The sequence below is a fragment of the Rhineura floridana genome, chromosome 17 (assembly GCF_030035675.1).
Source record: "Rhineura floridana isolate rRhiFlo1 chromosome 17, rRhiFlo1.hap2, whole genome shotgun sequence".
Classification (NCBI taxonomy): domain Eukaryota; kingdom Metazoa; phylum Chordata; class Lepidosauria; order Squamata; family Rhineuridae; genus Rhineura; species Rhineura floridana.
This window is the reverse complement of record NC_084496.1, coordinates 7886309-7903780: the sequence shown is the minus strand read 5'-3', so window position 1 is coordinate 7903780 and position 17472 is coordinate 7886309. Positions and strand designations below refer to the sequence as shown.

At 44.2% G+C, this 17472-nt stretch overlaps 1 protein-coding gene across 3 annotated transcripts in view; it reads right to left on the bottom strand.

Annotated features, from left to right (window-relative positions):
• CAPN15 (calpain 15) overlaps positions 1–5130 on the bottom strand; it is a 107845-nt gene extending 102715 nt beyond the window's left edge. For 2 of the 3 annotated variants that reach the window (XM_061599571.1, XM_061599573.1), the window contains exon 1: positions 4756–5130. The gene's annotated coding sequence lies outside the window, so the exon portion shown is untranslated. The remainder of the gene's footprint in view (positions 1–4755) is intronic. The other variant, XM_061599572.1, reaches the window with a different exon arrangement.
• Positions 5131–17472: the final 12342 nt, after the last annotated feature.

Below are 17472 nucleotides of genomic sequence, written 5' to 3'. Positions count from 1 at the left end.
AATAAAATTCATTAAAGACTACCAGAAGGATTTGCTACTGACCTCATAAAGTGTTTGCCTTCTAATTTATAAGATGTTTTGAAAACACAAATATACACACACTGTCTCCAAGTCTTTAAAAGGACAGGCATAACAATTTTTTTGGAAAATCCCAGATCACCGAGAACTCTTTACAGATATTGTTGCTAGCAGCAGACATCCTAGCCAAACAAGTGCATATTTAGATAGGTAAGAAGAGGCTTGCAACTTACTGCTTCCAAGTGCTTTTTATTCCAAGGTTTATCCAGGTGATTAGAACATTTTATTAATTAATTTATTTATTTTATTACATTTTTAGACCGCCCTATAGCAATAAGCTCCCAGGGCGGTGTACAGCATAATAAAACAGGTTAAAATACAAAAACACAATAAAACATAATTAAAAATTTTCATTTTTAAATTCAAATTTTAAAATTTTTAAAATTTTTAAAATTTTTAAAATGCCTGGGCGAAGAGGTAGGTCTTTACCTGGCGCCGAAAAGATAGCAAAGAAGGCGCCAGGCGTATCTCATCAGGGAGGGCGTTCCATAGTTCAGGGGCCACCACTGAGAAGGCCCTAGCTCTAGTTATCGTTCTCCGTGCCTCCCTATGCGTTGGGACACGGAGAAGGGCCTTCGACGTCGAGCGCAGCGACCGGGTAGGTACATAGCGGGAGAGGCATTCCGCCAGGTATTGCGGTCCGATGCCCTTAAGGGCTTTATAGGTAAGAACCAACACTTTGAATCTGGCCCGGAAACATATTGGTAGCCAGTGCAGCTGGGCCAGGACAGGTGTTATATGATCAATTTTTTTTGTCCCAGTAAGAACTCTGGCCGCAGCATTCTGCACCAGCTGAAGTTTCCGAACCGTCTTCAGAGGTAACCCTACGTAGAGTGCATTACAGTAGTCCAATCTAGAGGTTAGCAGAGCATGGATAACTGTGGCAAGGTTCTCCCTATCCAGATAGGGTCGTAGTTGGGCTACCAGCCGAAGCTGGTAGAACGCATTCCGTGCCACCGAGGCTACTTGAGCCTCCAGTGACAGGAGCGGATCTAATAAGACCCCCAAACTACGGACCTGCTCCTTTAGGGGGAGTGTAACCCCATCTAGGGCAGGTCGGACATCAACCATCTGGGCAGAGAGCCCCCCCACCAACAGCATCTCAGTCTTGTCAGGATTGAGTCTCAGTTTATTAGCTCTCATCCAGTCCATTATCGCGGCCAGGCAGTGGTTTAGTACATTAACAGCCTCACTGTTTTAAGGAAGCTTTTTTTAAAAAATGGCTTTCATTCACATTTTCCTAGAACAACACACACCACACATATTACTCAGACATACGCAAAAGTAATTCTACAGGGAACACTTCCGCCTCTGACTTTTTGTTCATTCATCTCATTATGCATGCCCCTGAATACAGGAACTTCAGCCAGAATAAGCTCAACAAGAAGAAAACGCAATTCATTGCATGTGAAGGCATCCAGAATATTTTGGGCTAGGTTTTTTTAAATACCCACCTACTATGCTTCAACCTATTATCCAGGTTACTATTCAACTCAAGGACAGCAAAGGGGGCGCCAAGACATTGCTGGCTCTAACAGTAGTTTTTATTTATAAATTTTTTATTCTGATTAATAATAAAAGTTTCTAAGCAGTTTAATTAAATATAATAAAAGTACAAGGACATTCAATATTATTTCCTGAAAACAAGATAAAAACAAAACACAACTGTATGTCACTATTAAAACTGAGCATTTGGGGAGGTTAGACACTTGCCAAAAGCCCAAACACTAGTGAGGGGCCCCCTGAGCCAAGCACCCCCTCAGTCTCATTTCCCATGGTTATCTAGAAAGGGGGGCAGGAGAGCAAATATCTCTCTCACCATTTCAAAGCTTCCCAGGCACCCCACAAGAAGCAAGTGACATGCAGAAGACTTGGGGGAGCACATCCCTCACTTCATGCAGAACACCAAAAGACTGGAAGCAGAAGGTAATATTATCCGCTGTGGCAGAGAATGACTGCAAACTAGGTGCACAGTGGGAAAGAGCTAGGAAGGGGACCAGGCCTCCTGAGAAGTTAAAATTTGCCCCACAAAGCTCAGGAACTGTCTCTGAGACTAGACCCAAAAATGCTTCCCCTGGCACCCTCACCAGTTCAAAGGGGTGTGCTGACAGGGTCATGACTCGGCAAAACTTAGATGGAAACCTGATCTCCAAAGTGGTCCCTAAACTATGGGACAAGTTTCCAAGAGAAGTTCATCTGACCCGACCCAACCCATTTTTAAAGCGGCTGTTACAACTGTTTTACTCTGACCAGTATCCAAGCTAGATTACTGCAATGCACTCTACATGGGGCTGCCTTTGAAGACGGTTCGGAAGCTGCAGCTTGTGCAAAATGCAGCGGCCAGATTGGTAACAGGGACCAGACGGTTTGAACACATAAAACCAATACTGGCTCGCTTGCATTGGCTGCCTGTATGTTTCCGAGCTCGATTCAAGGTGCTGGTTTTAACCTATAAAGCCTTACACAGCTTAGGACCACAATACCTGATGGAACACCTCTCCTGACATAAACCCACCCGTACACTACGCTCAATATCTAAGGCCCTCCTCCAGGTGCCTACTCTGCCGGAAGCTGGGAGTCTGGCAACAAGGGAGAGGGTCTTCTCAGTGGTGGCTCTCAAATTATGGAATTATCTCTTTGACAAGGTGCGCCTGGCGCCAACACTGTTATTGTTTTGGTGCCAGGTCAAGACTTTCCTCTTCTTCCAGGCATTTTATCATGTGTTTTTAAATTGTTTTAAATTGTTTTTAATTGTGTTTTTAAATTGTTTTTTGTGTTTTAAAATTTGTATATTTGTTTTTACTGTTTTAACTGCTGTAAACTGCCCAGAGAGCTTCAACTATGGGGCGGTAGATAAAGGTAAATAATAATAAGTTTTTTCATCTGTGGTGGCTGGTATAACTTTTACGATGTTTTTGTCAGCAGTTGCTATTATGTTTTTTATGATGACATTTTAACTGCTATTTGTTTACTTTGTTTTATTATTAGGATTGCATCTTCCTAAAAAGGAAAAAACCCTGTGATTTCTATTTTTACCTCGAATTTAATTTTTATAATCAAAAGGCAGGATATAAACATTTCATGGCCACATGTCCTTCTTTCAAAAGGGGTGTGCATCCAGGCTCAGGTTCAAGTTTGACAGTGGCAGTGTGCCCTTGATCGGATACAGGGGGAGGGTGGTCCACAAGGTTAAGATGGGCTATTTATTTATTTTCTTACATTTATATTTACATCTTTCTTTCATCATGAAGCCTAAGGCAGCTTACATGTGGTTCCCAGGCAGTTTCCTATCCAGGGACTAAATAGACCCAGACCTACCAAGCTTCAGAAGTGGGCAGGGTAAAAGGGTAAGGAAGATCAAGACATTTTGTGTATCCTCGGCAAAGAGAAATATACTGAGTATACACCCATCTGTTAAGAAAATGCTGACAATTTTATTTTTCCTTCTGCATTTTCCTCATGATGATGTTTTGGGCTACAGCCCTATACACACTTGCCTGGTAGTAAGCCCTACTGAATTCAATGGAACTTACTTTTGAGGAGGCTTGCACCACCCATTGGTTAGTTATTAATGTTTTTTAAAAATCAGATGTTGCTCTCTTATTTGAGAGATTTGAGTAGCCTCGGCCTCTCCATTTTTAAAGTGGCATTTTAACTTTGGGGGTGTGATGGGTTTTATTTCTGTTGTTTACTCACATTGCTTTTCATTTCACAGTGCACGGCTTACTTTTATTTTTTATAATTATGTTAATTATAATTACAAAGCACATTATATGGGCTTGCACACAAACACTGTTAAAGCCAGTGCAGTCAAGTGGTTGACAGTGTTAAAGACTAAGGCTACAATCCCATACACACTTTACTTGGTTGGGAGTAAGTCCCACTGAACCCAGTGGAGATTTCTCCTACGTAGACATGTACTGAGACAAGGCTGCAATTCAATACATGTTTACTCAGAAGTAAGCTCCTTTGGCGTCAGTCGGACTTACTTCCAGGTAAGTGTGTACTGGACTGTAGTCTAGGCCCCGGAAAACCAGGGTTCAAATATGTTTTTAAAGATGTTTTGTTTTAATATGTTTTAAAGTCTTCTGCTTTTCCAATGTTTTAAAGTGCTTCCAGTTTTTGTTTGCCACCCTGGGCTCCTTCTGGGAGGAGGGGCGGGATAGAAATGCAATAAATAAATAAAATAATAAATCCCCCACTCAGCCATGAAGCTCAACGGGTGACCTTGGGCCAGTCACCTACCTCACAGGGTTGTTGTGAGGATAAAATGACGAGGAGGAGGAGGAACCATGCACACCACCTTGAGCTCCTGGCAAGAAAGGTGGGCTATAAATGCACTAATAATAATAACAGCAGTAGCAGCAACTACAACCACGTTACAACCAACCCTCCAAAACAAGTAAAATTTAACCAAGAACTGAAGAAAGGAAGAGAAGGGTTCCCCACCCCCGTTTAATTACAGATAAGGAAGCTTTTATTTTTGTTTGACTTTCACACTCATCACCTCACAATAAAGGCGGGAGAAGGGGGGCACCTCACTTAGCCCACACGCCAACCTCAGACTGGCGCTGGTTGGCGCGCGCGCTCCCCCCATCATTCCCCCCCCGCGCTCGCTCTCACTCTCTCTGGCATTCTTTCGCCCCCTCCCCTCAAGGGTCGCGCGCTTGGACTGACCGTTGCTGAGGGACGCTCCGGCGGTCGACGACGGACGGCTGGTTCTCTCACCCGCTCGCCTTAGCCCAGTCTCGGTACTGCTACCCACCCCGCCTTGGGCGGCCGAGTAACTTTAACCCCCGCCCACCCGCCACCCCGCCCGACTGTCTCCCACGACTCCTCAGGAAAAAAAACCCGTTTCCTTTTTTCTTTCTTTCGTTCGTTCCTTTCTTTCTTTTTTTTATAACCCCCTCTCAGCCCCAAAGCGGAGGCAGCCTGCTAGCAATACCCCCCCCTCCAGCTCCTCCTCTCAGAGTCCAGAAGCCGGCCCCTTACGCCGCTTCCGTAGCGTAGGGACCCGCCGATAGGCGAAGAGCCCGCCCCGCGGAAACAGCGCCGAAAGCCGTCGTGAATACGAAGGTGAGAGACCACAAGCCCCAGAGGGCCTTGCGGAGGCGAGAAGCGGATGTGGCGGGAAGGGGGGGCGTCACGTTGGGAGTTGTGGTCCTGCCTGGGAGAAAGGAGGCGGGGGATGGGGGCGGCTTACTTCAGCCCCTGCGCCGTAGGAGCAGCTTGATCAAGATGAGGGTGTGTAGATGCTGATTAGGGGGTGGGAGAGTGGGGCCAGCGGATCTTCTGGTCCCGCTCTTTTGAACTGGCTCTTTTTAGGCCCAAGCCTAAAAGGGGTTTTTAAAAAACCAAAAAAAAAAAAACTACAACTCCCAGGATTCATTGCGCCTCGCGACAAGCCCGACAGCTGTGCGGCAGCGGCGGCTCACCTGGAGCTCAGCTGGAGGCGGGGCTAGGCGTGATGCAAAGCTATGCGCTGCCCCGGGCAGTCCTTAATACCTGCGTGCGCTTTATGCGGTCTTCAGAAGCTGCAACCGCCCACCGTCAATCTAGACGAAGCACAGAGCACCCAAATTCTCATTGGGGATTAAAAACACACACACACACACAAAACCGACGTGGGAACGGCGTGCCAGCTGAAGGCGTATGCACAGCCATGGGTAACTTGTAAAAAGCAAAAACAATAGTAGTATAGTGGCAAATTCAGAAGTGCAGGGTCCCTTCATCATAGGCACAACTACGCCCCCTCCCAGCCACGCCCTCTTCTATGATTATGCTACCTTCTAAAATTATAGGACAATCTGGCCAGGTTTGAAATTTGCTTCTCTGTCACTGTCATCATTTGACTGTCCTTTCTCACTGGCAAAGGATGTTGCTTGAATTACTGGATTCATTGCCTGCATGTTTATCTCCAGCTGCTGACAAACTGCTTGGTGATGTAGATGGGATGCTATCATGAGGATCCTCTGCCTCTTCTGCAATTATAGAATTACCACTACTTTTTGAAGTAGGAACTAATAAAGGCTTGTTCGCAACTGGCACTCTTTGGGACTCTTCTCAGTGGGTAACACACTCCCCTTTCATGCTGATTGGCTCGTAGGATGTTGGAAACATAGGGACCCTACTGGGACCTGGCTCCCCAAAGGTGAGGGATCTAAGACCCCCCCGGACCCCAGACAGCTACATCTCTGAAAAACAATGACAATAGAGAGGATAAACAAATTTCCCTTCCCCTGACACCTACCTACATTCAAAGCTCTTAAGTTCTCTAGTTGTGGGTGTGATTTGCTTCAAACTGTTTTTTTAATATTGTATTTTATATTGTTGTGACCTGCCCTGGGACGCGTGGTGAAGGGCAACTAATAAATTTATTATTAATAAGGATAAATAAATAATCAAGACCAAATCGAAGTGAAGAAGCCACCCACACGCAGTGGTGCAGTTAATTTATTTTAAAGCATGTAAAACTGCTTAACAATTAAAAATAATCTCTTAAGCAGCATACAACTTTTTTAAAAAATAGCATCATTAAAAAACCCTAAAACCAATAAAATATAATAGCATATAAAACAAGAATTAGGGGATTTAACACATAAACCAAGATCCAGTCATATGGGTCACAGTTAGCAAGCAAACAACTTTTGATGGAATTTATCAGAGGAAAAGCTAGAAAATTTAACTAGGACCCTGAAAGTGATGATGATCAGTCAGCAGGGGCAGCAAGTGTGGCTGTCATCTGATTAAAGACTGTTAATCAACTCTGGCATTTAGCCAATCAGTTGTGGCTACATAGAGCAAACCTCCGCACTGATGTCTTAAAAGTAAGACAATATATTTATTAATATTGTAAGTTTGTTTTTTGGGGGGACAGACCACCTTTCTTTAATAATTTGGGAAATTTGCAAGTTCAGGCTGGCCATACTGGCTGCCCATTTGTTACAGGGCCAAGTTCAAGGTTCTAGCTTTGGTTTACAAAGCCCTATACAGCTTGGGACCAGGATACCTGAAAGACCGTCTTATCCCTTCTATACCCAGTCGATCACTGAGCTCTGCAGGTGAGGGCCTTCTGCAGATACCATTGTCTCAAGAGGTCCATTCTGTACAACACAGGAAATGGACCTTTAGTGTGACGGCACCTGTCTTGTGGATTGCCCTCTCCTAAAATATTAGACAGGCACCATCTCTATTACCTTTTCGGCATCTATTAAAGACTTTACTCTTTCAACAAGCCTTTTGAGATCCCAGTCTGCATCTGTATTGGAAATGCTTTTTAATATGTTTTTAAACCTTTTTTTAAAAAACAAACATGTTTTTAACCTTTTTTATGTCTTGAAAGCTTTTTTTAAAAAAAGTTTTTAAAGATGTTTTGTTTTAATGTATTTTAAAGTCTGTTATTATGATGTTTTAAAATGTTTTTAGTGCAGTTGTTTGCCACCCTGGGCTTCTGCTGGGAGGAAGGGCGGGATATAAATCAAGTAATAAATAAAATAAATAAGTACTCCATACTACAATATTTTGATGTGGAGCTCACTTGTCAAAGACTGTTTGAAAAAAAGTCTTGGCTATTTGAAAAGACATCTTGACGCTGAAATCAAATGAATTCTGCCTTCAGTTTTCAATGTCAAATGGAAAGCATGTAGTAGTTTACTTTTCAGGTGGAAGTTAGTGGTTAGCTTTAAGTACAAACTAAACAAAAATAAAAAGACATATTGTCATCAGATTTGATGCTAGCAGTAAAGTGTGCCTCTTACTAAGGTGCTCTGCCTTGCTGTCATTTTGAGTACACCTCTTAGCATCTTGACTCCTAAAGTTCTGTTCTGCATGTGCCTTGGGCCTGGACAACAGAGAAAGTGAACAGAGATGCACACAAAGTATCCTCATCAGAAATAGAGGGTGGGGTTACCCATATTATCTATGGAGATCGAGGGGACTCTGGATATATGCAGATACCTTACTCTCGCACACAGTCACCACAAGTATGCTCTTCTGTTTAGTCAATCAATCCTCCTGAGAATGAAGCACCATGCAAAGAAAGCATCATTGTTTCAGTAAGGTAATCAACAGTCATTAGCATTATTAAGGGTTAGGGACCTCACACTCAGGGATTGCACACAAAAGTTCTACCAATACAGTCCTAGAGTCTATGCACTCTGCATGCAGAAGTTAGTCATACTTTTCCATTTAGCCCCAAATGCCATTTGGCAGAAAGCCAAACATGTCCCCCCCCACACACACACTTAATGTACCTTCTTTGAGAGCCTTCATGGGACCTTGCAGGATTGTTCCAGCCCCAATCAACCTTTCTGTCTGACCTCTCCTCTATGTTTGTTGATTTCTTTGGTTTAAGAGAACTTACAGTCTTATGTTCTCCCTTCAAGCCAATTCTTTTTCACCATTTAGAAGGGTTGAAGCAGAGCCCAGATTGATTGGTTTGGGAACCACAGCATCTGCAGGTCAAGGGAATCTAGAACAGCTTGCCTTCCATCAGTCCCCCAAAACAGCCTTTGTCTGCATGGGAACAAAAATGACCCATAGCTTATTTTCATAGAGGCAGGTCAGGCTACTTAACCATAATCCATGTTGGAATGTATGAGGTTTAACTCCAACTTGGTGGGTTGAGGCTGCATGGGGTTAATAAGGGTAGCTAGAGAGCTAGACCTCTTGCTGGTTGAGGCTATACCTATCCCTTTGATCCTGCCATCTCTTCCCTTCCTGCTAGACTGATAAGCAAAGGAATGTTGATCCCAGTTCCTTCCCGCCTTTCTCAGTGTTCTTCTTCTCTCTCTCTCTCTCTCTCTCTCTCTCTCTCTCTCTCTCTCTCGAGAGAGAGAGAGAGAGAGAGAGAGAGAGAGAGAGAGAGAGAGGGGAGCAGACATCTTTTCTTTGTCTCTCCTCTCAACCAGGATGAGGGCCAGCACTGGGATCAGTGCAGGCTGCTCCAGCATAGCCAGTTAGCTAGATATAGAACTCTTTCCTATCAAGCATGTACTTCCAGAATAAAGTAGTTGTTTCTTATTTTAAAGCTTAAAGTTTCTGTCTGACTAATTTGCAGGAAAGGTAGAATCTTAGCAAAGATTCAAACACACACACTAAGCTCGCTCAATACTCTCTGTTCCGCAGCGCTACGCAACTCTGCTACGCAACTCAATAGAATTCCGACAATCCATGCAGAAAGGCCCTGAGAACCCTGGTATCCAGTCTGATCTCTAGACTCCCAGGTCACCATCAGCCCTTGAGAAAGACCTTCACACCTTCCTCCATCACACGTGTTCTGCCCTGTGCCAGCCTGTCCCTTTAAGGATACCCATTTTCTCTAGTTCTCCATCATGCGTAAGTGAAGAGGTCAAGTCTCCCCTCAGTCAGATTAGAATGCACAAGCTGTGGAAGGCTTATGTGGTTCATATGGAAGCTGAACCACAGTGGCAATATATTTTTTTTATTACAAACCATCACAATCAACAGGAGTTGTTGGGGGGTCTACTAATACACATAACTATACAAAATCTTGAATGTTGAGGGATTCAAGTCATCCAAATGGATACTGTGGTAGTAATAAACACTTTGATAACCCTCATCCCCTTGCCACTGACCCCTTGATTGCTTAATTCTCTATATATCCACTAGCTAGAATACATGCCTCTCCCATGGCTGGCTGCTTGGAGCCACCTGTCATTCAGAGCCCTAAACATGGAACGTTGCCATTCCTTTGTCGCTCCCTCAGCCATCTGGTCATCCAAGATGCTAAGTTGCTCACAAGGGGACCATAAGCCTATGTTAAGTAGCAGCATAGGGTAGGTAGACTTGACATGGTGTTTTCCCCCCAGCTTACTACTCTGCCTTTTCCCTTCTGCTCTCTTCAGACTTATTTTCTTAGTAAACTCATAAAATTTGCTGCTGGGAGCTTGGCCTGCGTTTGTGGCTGCTCCCAAGACAGGGTGCTCTTTAGCCCATGCTACCTATTTGTGTTTAGGGGAAATCTGAAGAAAGCAAGCCACCCTGTGGCAGCAATTGCTCCCTATAAGCAAATTCTCACACTCCAGCAAGCAATAAGTTACTTGTGCTTACCAGGATGTGTCAGAACAACCCGTAAGATAAATATTTTATTATTACATAATACATTTCTATCCCACCTTTCCTCCAAGAAGCTCAAGGTGACGTACATGACTCTTCTCTTCCCATTTTTATCCTGCCAACAACCCTGTGAGGTAGGGTTAGGCTGAGAAACTGTGGCTGGCCTAGGGTCACCCAGTGAGGTTCATGGCTGAGTGGGGATTTGAATCTTGGTCCCCCAGATCCTAGGGATTATACTAGCATTAAAAATTTGAATCAGGAGTCAAGAAGTACTGTCTTTTTCAACACTACTTTTTCTTTCAAAAGAGCACACGAAAGTATATTACATGAAAAGCACAGCATCAGTTATATAATCACATAATCTTTTGCTTTCCTAAAGAGACAGTTGGGGAGCAAAACACAGAGAGAATAAAGTGAGTTTAGAAGAACGATCAGGATACGCCTCGATGCTTACCAGCGCTGCTGTCAAAGAGTTAGGAAGTTCTGTGTCAGAACCTGCTTGCTACCAAAACTTCTATATTTATACTTGTTCATGATGGGTTTGTATATGAGGGCTTACACAGACGTTCTTAGCTGCTCTCAGTTTTATCAAAAAGCCTCAGCCTTGCTCTGGGAATATTATTTTTCCAGCACCTTTCTTCTTTTAATCTTCAAAGCAAGATTGTCAGATGTTTTGCCTGAGCTTAGGTGGGCAGCAGTCCAATCTGGTTTACCCCTCAACAGTGACAGCCCAACAAGTCTAAGGTAAAAGACAGGGAAAGGTTAAAAGAGGAGGAAGGCATCATCTACTGGCAAGATATCCTTGACCCACCTTTCCAGAGAGGAAGGGGCGCAGGCTTGGTGCTCCCTTGTCTCCATTGCCTTGAGAATTTGCTCCTATCTCAAGGTGAGAGGAAGAGGAGTAACTGGTGGAAGTGGTACCTAACAGTTGGAGACATGAGCTACTTCTGTTCCCTTGCAGGGAGGTAGTAGAATAGAAAAGTATCTGTGTTTCTCTTTCTCTCCAAATTTCCCCTGACTTTCTGCCCTCCCACTTCTGTGGCCCAAACTCAGAGCCATTTATATTTCAGACCTGTCCCACTCTGCGATCCCTACCGCCCTCCCCTCTCCTCATTTAGTAACAGTAGTTTCTCCCGCCTCTGCCTGTGTTTCTTCCTCCTCTTAAAACTAATGTGATAACTCAGTAGTCCAGGCTGCACCTTGTCTGCGCACATATCTATGACTTACTTGCGATGAATGTCAACTTATTCTTTTCACTCCAGCTATGGTCTGTGGTTGGTTTCCCTTGATATAAGCATCTAAAACAGCGTCCCCTGTGGTGCCCAGTGACTCTGACTGCAAGACGTTTGGAAACAGACACCCAGTAGTGACACATGTATACATCCGTATGTGTGTGCATGTGCGATACGGGACACATGGTAACATGCCACATTGTAGCAACATATGCAACTATTCTAAATCTAGGAAGGAACAGGATTTGCCTCATCAGTATTATTGCAGCCCCCGTCCTAGAATAGTCAGCTTACATTTACAAGAAAAATGTTTTTAGTTCTTTTAACTTCAAGATAGGCATAGGTGTGGGGAGGGGGACAGGGGTGGGAAAGGTGCTCCTACACCTTGTTTCCATTTTTCCAGATCAATAAATGGAAAATGACATGGATGATTGGCACTTGGCATATTTTTGTTACATTAAAATTTTATTGAAAGTCATTACAATGAATTCAACATCAATTTTAACATATTAGATGGCTTGCATATTAACTGGTTTGCTTTGACTTACGAGGAGGGTCCCCCCCCCGCCGCCTTTCCTGGTGTATTCTTAGCCTGCACTACATCCCAACATCATTATCTCTGCTGGTTGGCAACCTCAAGCAATGAACTGGGGAGTGTGTGGAATTTAACACCCAACTCAGGCTTTAGCTTGTTAATCACATTGATCAATCAGTTAAGCTAGCTCCAGCAGTCACCAAAGAAGCTTAAATCATAAGTCTGCTGGAACAGGAGACAGGGGAAAAAAGGTGCTGGTTTCCTCTTAATCCACAAAGGCAGTAGAATAAGAAAAAAATATTGCGGGTACTGTCAGTTTTGGTCTTGGGGTCCAATCCTGCTTTGTGCAACACACTTCAAAAGCCCCCAACGACCAGCTGAAGTGTTAGGCTATTCAGAATCTGTGCAAGGGGGCTTTGTAGGTGCTGTCAATCGCCCAAGCCTTGCCCTTATCTGCCCCACACCTGATGTCATGCATGGTGTAGGGTGGGTAGACGTGTCTTGCCCAAAACAGGCTCATGGGGCAAATGGGGAAGGCCGGCCAGCCAAGTGTGCCCCCCTCTGGCCTACCCTATCTCATAGCGGCCCCACCTTCTAGCCAAACACATTTAGCGCAATTTCTCTGCCCATGCTTCTCGTTTAAAGAAACAAGATACATGGTAATCATATATAATAAAGCAGGGATGGAAAACTTGTGGTCCTCCAGATGTTGTTCATCATCAGCCAGCATTGCCAATGGTCAAGAAAGATGGGAACTGTGGTCCAACAACATCTGGAAGCACACTGGTTGGGAAAGGCTATCATAAATTATACCTCCAAGGATGTACATCAGCCTTCACCAGCCTGGTGCCCTCCCAATGTAGGGACATACTGGCTGAGGCGAAGGGGAGTTGTAGTCCAAAACATCTGGAGGACACCCAGTTGGTGAAGGCTGATTATAGGGCACCTGCTGAAAATGTCATACATCTTCACCAGATGCCTGAAGTTCAAAAGGGAGGGTGTGCCACTGTCTCAACTGGGAGGGGGTACCACAGAATTGGGCCCACTTAGCTCCTGGCGAACGCAAGCTGTGCATCCAAGCCACAGGGACCACTAAGAGTGATTCCCCCAAAGACTTCAGTGATCAGGCAGGCACATAAGGCATCAAGCAGTCTTTAAGCTATCCCAGACTGAAGCAGCCTTGTAAATTAATATAAGAACTTTGAACCTGACCTGATAGCATATGGGCAGCCAGCACAAGCTTTTAAGCAGTGGAGTTATGTGCTGGCAGTAATCTGTCCCCTCCAGCAGCCTAGCCGCAGCATTTTGCAGCAGCTGGAGCTTCCAAACCAGGCTCAAGGGTAGCATAAATCACCGTGGCCAGTCTGTCACTGACCAAGAATGGCTGCAAGTTAGCGTATCAGCTGTAGCTGGTCAAACACACTCCCAGCCACTGAGGGTTCCTGAGCTTCCAGTGACAAAAGATGGATGCAGGAGATAGTGTTGGGCTAGGAAAGGATGCCGTGTAAATTTCAGAAGTTGGGCCCAAGTTCAAAAAGTCTGAGACAGTTGAAAAGGGCTTACGCAGATAGCAACACTCCCAGGAAGCCTGAAGTCTGGCATCTCTCTCTTTTTTTTTAAATTAAGGAATAACCCAAACTCCCTTCACAATATGCTGGGAAAAGAAGGCCAGGGACTATTTGAAATCTTAAAATTTATAGTTTATGGTGATGGTACTTCCCCAATGCTGCTATTGCACAACTTTGTGCTTGTACTCTGTACCTGGCTGCCTCCGCTCACTGTCACCAATGGTGGTTTTGCAATACAGCCCTGGTTTCTTCACCAGGCCCAGGGCAATCTTCTGGTGCTCCTTGACCCAGAGATAATTAGATAATTATGGCAATTAAACATTAGCACTCTGAATGTGGTTTAGGTGTCTTGTACACTGAAAGGAAAAAAATAAAACAACCTTTAATACAAAGTGTGCAACACTTCTCCCCAACCGTGTTTTTCCATCCTGGGGGACTCTTTGGGCTTAGGCACCCCAGAACTCTGAACTGAAGCCTGTTTCAAAATTTCACCAAAGGAAATGGCTGTCTCAGCTTCAGAGTAACCGGTATCCTGCAGCCTGATCCAGTTTTAATTAAGAACTGATTTGTAAAAATGCTACACTTTGCTAATAAGGACAAGAGTTTGCCCTGCACATTTCATAAATTGCAATTACTGTTATTTATATAGAGCAATCAGTGTGTGTTGCACTTTACAGAGTACAAGACAGGTCTCTGCCTGGAGGAGCTTACCATTTCACATTTTTTACTTGCACACAAACTTTTTCCTGCTCATTGGGGATGAAACTGTATCACTGGAAAGACAGAAGGATATAAAATGTGTCCTTGCACATCAGCAATCAGTATAAAAAACCTGGCTGGGAAAGCAGAAGATTTTTTTTGGGGGGGGGGGGAGAACATACATCCTGTGTGGAAGGGTGGGGTGAAAAGTGACTCCTGAATCTGAAGACAGTTACTAGATTGAGGCCTCTGAGAAATACCCAGGTTACTTGCAACTCACTGTGAAAACAGGGCAGGAAAATAGGCTGTTTGAATTCTCACTCATGGTTGCTGACAGAAGAATTTTTCCCCCTTGCACATGCATCAACCGAATAGAAACCGAATGCTGCTTGCTTGATCTTCGTGAATTCTAGTACAAACACCCAATCCACACCTCCTTGACTGCTGTATGGATTGGAACTTAGTTGTCCACTGGCTTGAACAATTCCCAAATGGCCCTGTGCAGTTTTCAGTTCAAAACAATGATCAAAGTAAGGTTTTCAAAATATGTATTTAGAGAGAGAAAAATACATACAGTATAGAAATACATGCTTTTAAATTGGGGAGCCAGATCCTAGTATGGTCCCCATGTCTCCAGTGTCCCATGAGTCTTCTAAAGCAGTTTTCAGGCCTGGTCAGACTATTCTATAAGAAGGTTGTATACTTTTAGAAGGGGGTGTGGCTGTGACTATTATGAAGGGACCTCACACTTCTGATTTTCCCACTACGTTACTGCCCATAAAATTTCCAAAACCTGCCACGGCCAAAATATCTGGCTCAGGAGGAATCACACTGGTTAGGCAGCTTTATGACAAAACACTTTTGCATACACATTATTCATGTGAACATTTTATTTTGACCAGAGAGACCTGGAGTTTTCTTGACACACGGCACCAGGAAGCCTGACTCCTCCCCTTACACTCTGTGTGTCATCACACCACAGAAACTGATAGTCATTCTTCCTTACTCATCTCCATCCTCCTCCATTTGCACCTCCTGCTCCCCAGTGGAACTGGAGTGTGTCGCGATAAGGCAATGCTTCAGCATCCTCTCCTCCACGCTTCCTGGCTGAAGCTGAGATTTTGTGCTGCCCTCTAACCAGCATTTCCCAATCGCGCATGTACTACATTTCCTGTGTTTGAAGCTTCCCACCCCTGCCATTTCCCCAAAGAAAAGAAACTTCAGGGGCCAGCTGTTATGGGGTCGGCTTCCTTCTTTGGCAGAAGCAATGGAAATTTAATTTTGTTTTTTAAAAAAGAATGTCCTACAGTGTCTGTTCATTTATCTAAGCTGAGCAGCAAGAAACAGGAGAGTAGCCAAGCAGTGCTAGCCTTTAAAGGGAAGGAGACGCAAGAGTAGTGGACAAGACATGGCTTCCCCCAGAGAATCCTGGGAACTGTAGTTTATCCCTCACTGAGCTACGGTTCCCAGCACCCTTAATTACAGTTCCCAGGATTCTTTGGGGGAAGCCATGTGCTTTAGATGTATGGCATGGACAAACCCTTGATTATGAGGTATAGAGGAGGTGGCTTTGTAAGCATCTAGAATAGCCGTTTTGATATACAGAAGAAAATGTGTAACAACTTTAAACTGAAAAAGAAGCTGCTACTGATTGTTCATCTTTTGTGTTTCTTTAATTCTCCATCATTCTCTACATTTACATCCCACCTCTCCTCCAAAGAGCTCAAGATGGCGTATATGGTTCTTCCCTTCCTCATTTTATCCCCACAACAATCCTGTGAGGTAGGTTAGGCAGAGAGAGAGAGCGACTTGCCCAAGATCACCCAGTGAGCTTCATGGATGAGTGGGGATTCGAACACTGGTCTCCCAGGGCCTAACCCAACACTCTAACCACTGTGCCACATTGGTTTATAGTTAACCATGTCAAAATCAAAAGAGGCTAAAAAAATTAACCAGTTGTCCTTCTGAGCATGATTAAAACCAATAAACACCAAGTAAAATTTGGAGCTCAATTTCTTCCCCATCCCATTCAGAAAAGGGGTAATGGTTTCAGTCAAGATACATTGAGAAAGAGTAGGAACCATGTTCAGACTCTGGAATGATGTCGGTTTGATTTCTACCCTGCCTTTGAATCAAACATGATCCCCAAGGACATCTTACATAAAATAAGAACAGCTCTTTTAGATCACGCTAAAGGCCTGTCAATTCCAGCACCTGGTTTCCCACAGGGGCCAACAGGTTGCCTCTTGGAAGCCCTCAAACAGGACATGAGCACATAATAAATAATAATAATATAGTCCCATCTGCTGTTCCTCAGCAACTGGTATTCAGAGGCAATTGCCTCTGACAGCTAAGGTACAACATAGCCATTGAGGCTAGCAGCCATTGATAGCCTTGTCCTCCATGAACTGGTCTAATCCCCTTTTAAAGCTCTCCAAGTTGGTGGCCATCACTGTTTCTTGTGGTGGCAAATTCCATAGTTTAACTATATACTGTGGGATGAAATGTTTCCTCCAGCCTGCCTGAATTTGCCATCCTTCCATTTTGCTAGATGACCTCAGGTTCTAGTATTATGAAAGGAGGGGGTGGGACTTCACTTTCTCCACATCATGTGTAATTGTACACATCTATCATATCTCCCTTTACTCACATTTTTTCAATCATTGTTACCTTTCCTTGTTGGGTGAATTGCACCAGCCTATTGCTCATTTGGTGTGCCCTTTTCCACACCTTTTCCAGCCCTAAAATATCCTTTTTTAGGTGCCATGACCAGAACTGTACACAGTATTCCAACTGTGGTCACCCCACAGATTTGTATGAAGGCATTATGGTATTACCAGTTTTATCCAAGATTCCTTTCCCAATGATTTTCAACAAAGAATTTCCTTTTTCACAGCAGCTGCACACTGGATCAACATTTTCATCAATCCGTTCATGACAATCTGAAGATCTCATTCCTAGTCAGTCACTGCCAGCTCAAACCCAAACAGTGTATATGTGAAGCTGTGATTTTTTGCCCCAATGTGCATCAGTTTAGTAAGACAGAATTCAATTGGGGCTGCTTCCATCCCCCTCGGGCACATAGGAATTGCTCTGGGGCCACTGGGCCATTTCCATCCCATTTCACTCTGGCAAGTGAGCAATCAGTTGCCTGGATGCATGTTCCATACTCCCTCCCCCTTGGCTGTACTTGTAAGTATAGCATATCCCAGATGTGGGGAACCTTTGGTCTTCCAGATGTTGCTACACTACAACTCCCATCATCCCTGGCCATTGGCCATGC